Below are 12,225 nucleotides of genomic sequence, written 5' to 3' on the forward strand. Positions count from 1 at the left end.
GAATATGGACTGCCTGAAGGTCTAGTAGGTTCTCCTGAACCCAGATCATTATCGGCTCCAGTTCCCTGAGAAGCGTCTGGCTGTGCGTACCCCCCTGGTTCTGTAAGTAGGCCACTGCAGTGGTGTTGTCCATTCTCAGAACTACTCTTTTCCCCTTGATTGCTTTGGAAAAGTATCTGAGCGCTCTGAATGCGGCCCTCATCTCCAGTATGTTGGCTGGAGTCCCTGTCACGTCCTGCTCCCACCTGCCCTGAGCGAAGTGGAGTTGCATGTGTGCCCCCCAGCCCCATAAGCTGGCGTCTGTCGTTATTAATTCCGGGGGGTCCATGCTCAGCTGATGATGTCTGGTGAGATTTTTTCTGTGTGTCCACCACGTGAGCTTTTGTTTGATATTCGGTAAGATCAGGATTTTCTGTTGGTAATCTCCTGATATCCATTGATCGAGAAACGACTTCTGTAAATATCTCATGTTCCATCTCGCCCACCTCACCATGGGGATCACTGCTGCAAAGGTTCCCAATATTTTCAACACCTGTCTCGCCGTTAGGGATGTGACTTGGATCAATTCTCTCACCATTGTTATAATTGTTGTCAACTTTTGTTCCGGCAACTCTACTGCATTCCTTTGTGTGTCCAGCGTTGCTCCCAGAAAGATAATTGTTTGCACTGGTTGCAGTTGGCTCTTGCTCCAGTTCACCAACCAACCAAAGCGGTCGAGTGTTTGGAGTAAGACTAGTCTGTGTCGACACAGTTCTGCTTCTGACGCTGCTACTAGCAGTATGTCGTCCAGGTAATGGTGTATGTGCAACCCCTGTTGCCGCAGAAGTGCTATCAATGTTACCAGTATTTTCGTGAACGTCCTGGGTGCAGTGCAGATGCCAAATGGCAACACCTGGAATTGGTAATGTGCAGCCCCTACAGCAAACCTGAGATATTTCTGAAACTTTTTGTGGATTGGAATGTGTAAGTAAGCATCGGCCAAGTCCACGGACAGGAGCCAATCCTCCAATTGAATTGTAGGTATTATAGTTTGTACCGACTCCATTTTGAAACTGTCCTGTAATATGTGTTTGTTCAGCACCCGCAGATCTAACACCGGTCTTAACTGGCCTGATTTTTTCATCACAAAAAACAGGGGGGAATACAGTCCTTCGAATTCCTCCTCCGGAGGCACCCGTATAATTGCCCTTTTCTTTAACAGGTCTTGTACGTATTCGAATAGTATCTGAGACTTCATAAGCGATTTTGGAACCTTCGTGGCCATGAACTGGGGCTCTGGTGGTTGGCCCTTGAATCTCCATGCGTGACCCCAAGCTAAAGTATTTGTCACCCAATTGTCCTTTATGTTCTCCGCCCACAGATGTACGAATTTCTGGAGACGTCCCCCTACAGGCTCCAGTGGGGCGGACGAATTCTCAGAATGACTTTGCGGCTGAGGTACCCTGATTGGTACCTTGCTGTTTGTTAAACTTTGACAGGGAGGACTGTGTTCCCTGCCAGGTTCTACGAAAGGACTGGTTAGTTTTCTGAGGACGAAAGTCTCTGGATCTGGTCTGAAATGGTCTTTTATCATTAGATCTGAACCTTCTTTGTTTCCTGTCCTGAGGGATCAGCCCAGATCTGCCTCCCGTCACTCTGGATATGGCTGTGTCCATCCTAGGGCCGAATAGGTTCTTGCCATCGTAGGGAATTTTGCACCAAGATGTTTTTGAGTTAGTATCGGCCGACCAGGGCCTTAGCCACATAGCTCTTTTAGCCGACACTGTTTGAATAATGGCTCTAGTATTACCCCTGATTACGTCAAATGCGGCCTCACTTACAAAATCCGCCGCTAGCCTAAATTCTTCGAGAGCGCTGGAGAGTGTCTTGCGATCTACATTAGCTTGGATCGCCCCATCCAAATTATCAGTCCATGCTCTAATGGCTCGGGACACAGACGTAAGAGCAATCGCTGGTCTGCAAGCCCCCCCCCCCCCCCCCACCGAGGAGTACAGCTTCTTGAGGTCAAAGTCTACCTTCCTCTCTAATGGCTCGCGGAAGGACACCGCATCTTCCAGTGGTAAGGTCACATGTTTCGCTAGGCGCATTACTGAGGCGTCTACAGTTGGGGGTGTATCCAGTTGAGTAATAATCTCCCCCTCCATGGGATAAAGTTTGGCTAATTTGTTAGACATAGACATTTTCCTGTCTACCCTAGCCCACTCTTCCTGAATTAGTTCAGTTACTTCTTCCATTACTGGAAAGGATAGTGGCCTCTTTTTCAGATGCGGATAATAGCGTCTCGTCTTTGCTGGCGGCTCTTCCGGCTCCTTCCATTGTATTGCCTCTCTCACCGATTTTACAAACGGCTCAACTAGGGAAAAATCGAAGCCAACTGCCAGGCTTTCCGTATCCTCCGGTACATCATAGGTTGTTGAAGCCTCTACTCCTCTAGTGTCCTGCACTGTAGCATGGGAGGCAGACTGTTCTGCCAGTGTTTGCTGTACCATGTCTCGGACTAAGGAGGGTAAGTCCTGGACCGGTTCTTCCTCCATGGGGATAGAATAAAAGCAATCTGCGCATACCAGCTTCCCTGGCATGCAAGAATGTCCACATGCCCAGCAAGGCTTGGCCTTCTGCTTGCCAGATGTAGATGCCTTTGGCTGAGATTTCCCTGATTTACTAGAGCGTGAAGACGACCCTCTTCTATGGGTAGAGGAATCTTCTGCTTGTAGTGAGGGGCTGTGCAGAAAAGAAACAGAAATAAATATTTCTGTTAATTCTGTGCCTCTTAAACAGTAAAACATGAGAAAAAGAAAAAATACCGTGCCCACCTATCTATGCGTGCCTGGTCTGTTTTGCGGGTGGCAGTAGCATCCTCCATCCTCCTGCAGCTGACAGTCTGAAGAGAATGGTACATGCAGTAAGGAGCGTGCCATAAACCCCCGAAATCACCCAGTGATAATAAATGGAGGTGTACCTTTAATGGTCATGAGCCTGATGAATGCAATTGCACCCTGTATGGCCCTGCAATGTACATAAGCTTGATTAAGCTCCCCTTCTGCAAACGTCACTCACAACGTTTTCATAAGAATTGCGTCTTACCTGCTCTGCGCAGGAAAAGTTATGCACCAGCAAGAGGACCTCCTTGTCACAAACGTCCTGTGTGCTCCAGCAGCAGTCCTTCTCCTAGCCTCTCCCGTCACAGACTGCGCCGTTCTGCCGACCTCCGGCCCTCTTACTGCCGCTGTAACCCGAAAGTGGTATTTCCGGAGCCGGATCCGGAAGTTGTGTGCGCTCCGGCGTGGAGCGCACGCCGCTCTTCACTGCCACCCGATCATTTCGCGCCGGTTTACAGCGCACTCCGCTCCTATGCCTCCATCCATTGGCCCCCAGAAAGACCAGGTAAGAAAGAGGGGGAGACCCTGCCGCCTAGATCTCTTTAAAATCAAATAGCGGGGGCTTCGCACAGTGAGGCTACTCTGTGCGGCTGCTGTAGTTCGGTACAGCAAGTGGGCAAAAAGAAAAACAAGCGAAGTATATAAAAGAAAAAAAGAAAAGAAAACACAAGCGACAGTCCTGTAGGTAGGACGGGAAAAAAAAGCACCTGAGAAGGGGAGGGCTAAACATTTATACACACAGGTCCTGTAGGGGTTAGTGGGCGGGACTAACCCCGTAGTAGGGCTGCCATGGAAATGGAAAGGAAAATGAATTATGGTTCCTTTTTGTGACGCCGCCAGTCCGGCTGTGTTCAGACGCCCCTCAGTTACACAACCGAGCATTTTTATTGTAACTATTACAAAAGTACATAAATATGGCACTAAACAAATACATTGGACTCTATTCATAAAACATTTGTGGCGAAAATACTCGTGGAGGGAAAATACCGCATCGGTATTTTAGACTTCTGGGTGGGCATTCATAAAAATGTTGGCAGCTGCGATAGCAGAGCGGAGATCTCCCGCTGAAGGCTGGCGGTAAGCTGTCGGAAGGCATGCGGAAACACTTCAGCCGGCAGAGTCCCTCTGTGCGCTGCTCTCTCTGGGAGGTCTGTCCCATTCACTTGTATGTAATCCGCAGGCTTCTCACTACATCCGAGGAAGCGGTATTTCCCGTCCACATACCGCTTCCTCTAATCTTTATGAATGGCCATTTTGTTACTTTTTTCTAGATAAATCTAGAAAAACACCGCACAAGGCGGAAATTTCTCGCTCTGCTGGGGAATTGTAACTTTTCCTGCGGAAACAGCCTTTATGAATGCCCACTTTGCTAAATGGTCGGGAAAGTCCGCTGTTTTGAGCGGAAAACTTGCGGTAAAGTTTTATGAATAGAGCCCATTGATGTTCTGAAATCCTATGCCTCATTCATATGCACATGGACTGTCTTCCACTCAGTACAGGACTCATTGCCTCTGGCGACAGTTTATGATATTATTTAATAGGATATTATATTAGGCCTCATTCACACCTAAAAAACGCAAGCGTTTCGCATTTTTGTGCACCCCCCCCCTCCCGGCGCTCTACTATGCGCTGCATTTCTGGTAAAAGTACTTTTCTAAGCGCTTTTCCACAGCAGTTTTGTAATTCACTCCCTGACGCAAGTCAGAAGTGAACTCTTTGACCCGGAAAAGAATAAATACAATGTATTTATTCTAAAATCCGCGAATGCAATCGCCACATAAAGCGGTTTTGTGAGCATTTAGCGCTTTTCCTATACCTTTCATTATAGCAAAAACGCCCCAAAAATGGTTCAGGCACCGCTGATATGAACCTTCTCCTAGAGATTCATTGCACAAGCGATTTGTGGGCGATTTTAAAAATCTCCTGTGCTTGAAAAAGGCCGAAAATGCTCCTAGTGTGAACAAGCCCGAAATTTGGTGTATGTAGGTGTCATTTTATTATTTTGCCAGTAGATGTCCCCCTACTTATTCCTATGTTATGTGAACAGTACACAGGAAACGTAGCATGTGTTTTGCTCATTGAAGCTGGTGATCATTGATCACAGGTGCTTTGATAAGTGAATGGTATTGTTTTGCCATTCACCAATCAGTGTAGTAACCGCTGGTGACGAGAACACGCACAGGGGAGCACACGCTGGCAATTGCGGCAAAATGTGTCACATGTAGAAATGTCTGTAATTATACCATTCCGTGCATCGGTCAGTACATGCAGGGCCGAGGCATAGGCTGGAGAGGCTCCAGCCTCAGGGCGCAGTGTAGGAGGGGGCGCAGAATTCATTCAGCTGTCATTCCTAATTGTGTTTGAAGCAGAAAGAAATAAGAAAAGGGGATACATGGCAGTAACTGCACGCCAGATAACTAGATATTAAGGTGTTGGGGAGGTTGTGGGCCCTGTGGCCCTCTTAGTCTAATACCAATCAGTGTGTGACGGCTGGGGTGGGGGGGATGGAGGGGCGCACTTTGGTGTCTCAGCCTTGGGTGTTGGAGGACCTTGTCCCGGCTCTGAGTACATGCAATGGTATGCTTAATTACCTAGACCGATGCATAGAAATGTATGTATATCGTAAAACCCCATAGACTGTGGGGCTACAAAAGTAGGTCAGATTAGGTGTGAAGTCAGGTAGAGGTAACAGCAGTGAAAGCATCAAATCTCTCACGGTACATCCTAAGCCTTCAAATGGCCGGTTTAAGCAACAATGGGGCCCTAGGGCAAAATAAACCTGCCCCCCCCCCCCCCCAACAGATACCCCGGAACAAAAATCGACATTAAGGGACCTTTTTTGCAGCTGGTATAGTCAGGGTGTGAAGCCCCAATCGGTCAGAGCTCCACATTCTGGCTACCCCAGCCTGCATGGGGGACAAGGGGTTAAAAAGTTTCAGGAGGGGGGACCCCACATAGTTTTTTTTTTTTAAATTCCCGCACTCTAAACATAAAAAAAAAATTGGGAAAATAGGAAAAAATGCCAGGGATCTTCATACATCCATATTGCGGCTGTATAGCGATCCCTGGCCAAAGCGCTGCGGCTGCGTATGGACTCCCTGGAAACCCCATCAGGAAATTTATTGCGCTTTCGTTTGATGCATGAAAAATTACACTACCGTTAGGCTTGCTACTAAAAGTGACATTTACCGCATTTAAAAGGGTACTTACCGTATCCGTTAGCCGGGCGCATCCGGCAGGTGGCGCTAATTACAATTCCCCCTCCAGGCCGCCATGGATAGTAGGGAAAGATGTAACTCTGGTGGAGTTTTGTCGCCACCTAGAGGATGCGCCCGGCTAACGGATAAGTACCTTTAAAAGTATACATTTTTCCTTTGTAACTTTAAAATCGATTTTCTCAAAAACTATAAGGTCTTTTTGAAAAACTGTTTTTTCCTCCTATTCCCAATGATCTTCTTAACATATCCTGCAAATTTAGGGTTTCTAGCATTTAAGGTGGATTTGCTATTAACCATTAAAGTCGGCGGGTTTTTAAATGTGTATTTTTTTTCCTTTGAAACTTTAAAATCAGTTTTCTCAAAAACTATAAGGTCCATTTGAAAAAAAATTTCCCTCTTGTAGCCACTGGGTGCCCATACAGGCTCTGGGGCCCTGGAGCAATTGCCCCCTTTGCCTCTACAGTAGCGCCGGCCCTGCCTTCAAAAAACCAAAACCTCACTCAGCACACCTCCTTAGGGGATTGTGCACTATGTGACACAACTCGTAGACAGTGACTAGGGCGTAAATCACACTTCAAAAACACACACTCAACATGTTTCACCCAAATAGGGCTTCATCAGGGTACATGTAATATTTACAGCGTAACGTGTGAAGAACAAATTCATAATAACCCACCGCTAAAACTTCAGCAATTAACCCAAGTCAGACAATCTTCTGGTTTAATTGCTGACAGTTTTTAACGAAGACCTCTTTGGGTGAAACATGTTGGCTCTTTTAGTGTGTGTCATTTGGGGGGGTGATTTACCATTGTCTGCGAGTTGCGTCACAAAGTGCGCGATCCATTAAGGAGGCGTGCTGAGTGAGGTTTTGGTGTTTTGAAGGATTAGGGTGTGAGTGATTTACCTTTGTCACTGCGGTTACCCCTACCTGACTTCACATCCATTGGTCCCGCAGTCTAGGGCAGTGTTTCTCAAACCTGTCCTCGTGACTCCCCAACGGTGCATAGTCACTAGTTACCCCACCTGGGCATAGTTAGGTTGTCTGTAAAACATGCACCGTTGGGGAGTCATGAGGACAGGTTTGAGACTGTCACTGGTCTATGGGGTTATATGATGTACATACATTTCTATACATCGGTCTAGGTAATTAAAGAGGAACTGTCGCGAAAATCTTAAAATTTAAAACACATACAAATAAGAAGTACATTTCTCCCAGAGTAAAATGAGCCATATATTACTTTTCTCCTATGTTGCTGTCACTTACAGTAGGTAGTAGAAATCTGACATTACCGACAGGTTTTGGACTAGACCATCTCTTCATAGGGGATTCTCAGCATGGCCTTTATAATTTATAAAGACATTCCCTGAAAATGAGTAATACAAACATGCTGGCCATCCTCCCTGCTCGCTGCACACTATTTTCACAGTTGGACGGAGCCGCTGCCATTCACTAAGTGCTTTTAAAAATAAAGAAAACCCTGAGAACCCCCTATGAGAAGATGGTCTAGTCCAAAACCTGTCGATAATGTCATTCTGAGTCTTCTGATTGGCTTGAAATTAGCGCATATCTGTAAACGGATTTTTTTCTGCACTTTCTGCCGAAATACGCTTATTGCACTAGTATTTCTGCATTTTGATGCAGAAATGCCAAATTCCGATCGGAATTTCGAAAATTGCATTTCCACAGAATCTGAACGAGCCTCCCTACCCATGACACATTTTGTTAAATTTGATGCCATTTACTTTATTGCTGTTGCCCTAGATTTTAATAACGCCATAAAATTTATATTTTAGTGTGTTTTTTGGGCTCAGCCACACTATAAGCGATTTTCTGAGCGCTTTGTGATTGATTAGCACTTTCTGAGCGCTTTTTAAAAATTGCTCCCATTCACTTTCATTAAAGAGAGTCTGAAGCGAGAATAAATCTCGCTTCAGACCTCATAGCTAGCAGGGGCATGTGTGCCCCTGCTAAAACGCCACTATCCCGCGGCTTAACGGGGGTCCCTTCACCCCCAAATCCCCTCCGTACAGCGGGGGAGCGCTTCCGCATTGGGGCAGGGCTAACCGCCGCAGCCCTGCCCCACGCGCGTCTGTCAGCGCGTATCTCCGCCTCTCCCCCGCCCCTCTCAGTCTTCCTTCACTGAGAGGGGCGGGGGAGAGGCGGCGATGCGCGTCTGATAGACGCGACTAGAGGCAGGGCTGCAGCCGTTAGCCCTGCCTCCAGGAAGAGATTTTTCACGACCAACTTTGCAACCAAGTCTTGCGGGGGTGGGTTTGGGGGTGAAGGGACTCCCGTTTAGCCGCGGGATAACGGCGTTTTAGCAGGGGCACACATGCCCCTGCTAACTATGAGCTCTGAAGCGAGATTTATTCTCGCTTCAGAGTCTCTTTAAAATCGCATTAAAAAAAGCGTAAAATCTCAGTGATTTTTCACGTACACGATTCCGCAATTGCAGCGATTTTTACCGCGATTTTAATGAAAGTGAATGGGAGCAATTTTTAAAAAGCGCTCAGAAAGCACTAATCAATCGCAAAGTGTTTAGAAGAGCGATTATAGTGCGGCTGAGCCCTTAAGGGCGTATTCCCTAGGGACCAGTTTTCCTTCAGAGGAAAGATGTTACAATAGGCAAACACTGACTAAATAATTTATAAATCAATATTTATTTATTTTATTTAAGTATTTATATAGCACAGACACATTACGCAGCGCTTTTTTAGAGTATAGGTTCTTGTCACATAACTGTCTCTCAGAGGGGCTCACAATCTAGTCCCTACCATAGTCATATGTCTGTGTATGTATCGTGTAGTGTATGTATCGTAGTCTAGGGCCAATTTTTTAGAGGGAATCCAATTAACTTATCTGTTTGTTTTGGGGATGTGGGAGGAAACTAGAGTGTCCGGAGGAAACCCACACAGACACGGGGAGAACATACAAACTCCTTGCAGCCATTTGAATATTGGAAGGAGAAAAAAAAAAGCAATGTTATTCATTATGCTATTTTCTTTACAGTTCCTCTTTATTTACATTACAATGTGATAGAAATCTATGCGGGCGTGGATCAGTAGGCAGTGAAAGCTGATCCAGTCGCCTGGCAGGGTAACCTGTTTGTGTTGCGTCAAGGAACCGAGAAATGGGGCTAATAGCATTTCCTGTCAGAGCTCAGCACAGAGAGAGAAACGAAACTTATGAGCTGCTGAGAATTCCCAGAATCCCCTGCTCCTCGCCACACAGGAGGGGGAATGAGGGAAGAGCAGGATCCTGGTGTTACACAATGAGCAGGAGCTTGCCAAGGCATGTCACCCAACAGTGATATGTGAGGAGACTTTCATTTCCCCAATCCACACTGCACATCTACACCTTATATCCTAAAGGCTTCCATTCTCCCCGAACCGCAGATATCTGCTGCCTGAACACGTCCCGGAGAACCGCGCATTCCAAATACCTCTCCTTGTGGCCCCAAACTGCTTATTATGGGACCGCAATATCTAGAGGAACATCTGCACACTAATCATTCATCAAAATTACTGAGCATATCACTGGGTTACGTGGCATGATGTTGTACAATAGACTATGGTAGGATTAGAGTGTGAGCCCCTCTGAGGACAGTCAGTGACATGACTATGTACTCTGTAATGTGCTGCAGAAGATGTCAGTGCTATATAAATACATAATAATAATATGGTGGGACATTAGACCATGACTATGGTAGGGTTAGAGTGTGAGCTCCTCTGAGGACAGTCAGTGACATGACTATGTACTCTGTAATGTGCTGCAGAAGATGTCAGTGCTATATAAATACATAATAATAATATGGAAGGACATTATACTATGACTATGGTAGGATTAGATTGTGAGCTCCTCTGAGGGCAGTCAGTGACATGACTATGTACTCTGTAATGTGCTGCAGAAGATGTCAGTGCTATATAAATACATAAAAATAATTAATATGGTAGGACATTAGACTATGACTATGGTAGGATTAGATTGTTAGCTCCTCTGAGGACAGTCAGTGGCATGACTCTGTACTCTGTAAAGTGCTGCATGTGCTATATAAATACATAATAATAATATGGTAGGACATTAGACTATGACTATGGTAGGGATTAGATTGTGAGCTCCTCTGAGGACAGTCAGTGACATAGCTATGTACTCTGTAATGTGCTGCAGAAGATGTCAGTGCTATATAAATACATAATAATAATATGGTAGGACATTAGACTATGACTATGGTAGGATTAGATTGTGAGCTCCTCTGAGGACAGTCAGTGACATGACTATGTACTCTGTGCAGTGCTGCAGAAGATGTCAGTGCTGTATAAATACATAATAATATGGTAGGACATTACACTATGACTATGGTAGGATTAGATTGTGAGCTCCTCTGAGGACAGTCAGTGACATGACTATGTACTCTGTAATGAGCTGCAGAAGATGTCAGTGCTATATAAATACATAATAATATTATGGTAGGACATTACACTATGACTATGGTAGGATTAGATTGTGAGCTCCTCTGAGGACAGTCAGTGACATGACTATGTACTCTGTAATGTGCTGCAGAAATTGTCAGTGCTATATAAATACATAAAAATAATATGGTAGGACATTAGACTATGACTATGGTAGGATTAGATTGTTAGCTCCTCTGAGGACAGTCAGTGGCATGACTCTGTACTCTGTAAAGTGCTGCATGTGCTATATAAATACATAATAATAATATGGTAGGACATTAGACTATGACTAAGGTAGGGTTAGATTGTGAGCTCCCCTGAGGACAGTCAGTGACATGACTATTTACTTTGTAAAGTGCTGCAGAAAATGTCAGTGCTATATAAATACATAATAATATGGTAGGACATTACACTATGACTATGGTAGGATTAGAGTGTGAGCTCCTCTGAGGACAGTCAGTGACATGACTATGTACTCTGTACAGCGCTGCAGAAGATGTCAGTGCTGTATAAATACATAATAATAATATGGTAGGACATTAGACTATGACTATGGTAGGATTAGATTGTGAGCTCCTCTGAGGACAGTCAGTGACATGACTATGTACTCTGTAACGTGCTGCAGAAGATGTCAGTGCTATATAAATACATAATAATAATATGGGAGGACATTAGACTATGACTATGGTAGGATTAGATTCTGAGCTCCTCTCAGGACAGTCAGTGACATGACTATGTACTTTGTAAAGTGCTGCAGAAGATGTCCGTGCAATATAAATACATAATAATAATCTAGTAGAACATTAGATTATGACTATGGTAGGATTAGATTGTGAGCTCCTCTGAGGACAGTCAGTGACATGACTATGTACTCTGTAAAGTGCTGCAGAAGATGTCAGTGCTATATAAATACATAATAATAATATGGTAGGACATTACACTATGACTATGGTAGGATTAGAGTGTGAGCTCCTCTGAGGACAGTCAGTGTCATGACTATGTACTCTGTACAGTGCTGCAGAAGATGTCAGTGCTGTATAAATACATAATAATAATATGGTAGGACATTAGACTATGACTATGGTAGGATTAGATTGTGAGCTCCTCTGAGGACAGTCAGTGACATGACTATGTACTCTGTAAAGTGCTGCAGAAGATGTCAGTGCTATATAAATATATAATAATAATATGGTAGGACATTAGACTATGACTATGGTAGGATTAGATTGTGAGCTCCTCTGAGGACAGTCAGTGACATGACTATGTACTCTGTAAAGTGCTGCAGAAGATGCCAGTGCTATATAAATATATATTAATAATATGGTAGGACATTAGACTATGACTATGGTAGGATTAGATTCTGAGCTCCTCTCAGGACAGTCAGTGACATGACTATGTACTCTGTAAAGTGCTGCAGAAGATGTCAGTGCTATATAAATACATAATAATAAGCTGGTAGAACATTAGATTATGACTATGGTAGGATTAGATTGTGAGCTCCTCTGAGGACAGTCAGTGTCATGACTATGTACTCTGTAATGTGCTGCAGAAGATGTCAGTGCTATATAAATATATATTAATAATATGGTAGGACATTAGACCATGACTATGGTAGGATTAGAGTGTGAGCTCCTCTGAGGACAGTCAGTGACATGACTATGTACTTTGTCAAGTGC

The sequence above is a fragment of the Hyperolius riggenbachi genome, chromosome 9, assembly GCF_040937935.1.
Source record: "Hyperolius riggenbachi isolate aHypRig1 chromosome 9, aHypRig1.pri, whole genome shotgun sequence".
NCBI classification, from domain to species: domain Eukaryota; kingdom Metazoa; phylum Chordata; class Amphibia; order Anura; family Hyperoliidae; genus Hyperolius; species Hyperolius riggenbachi.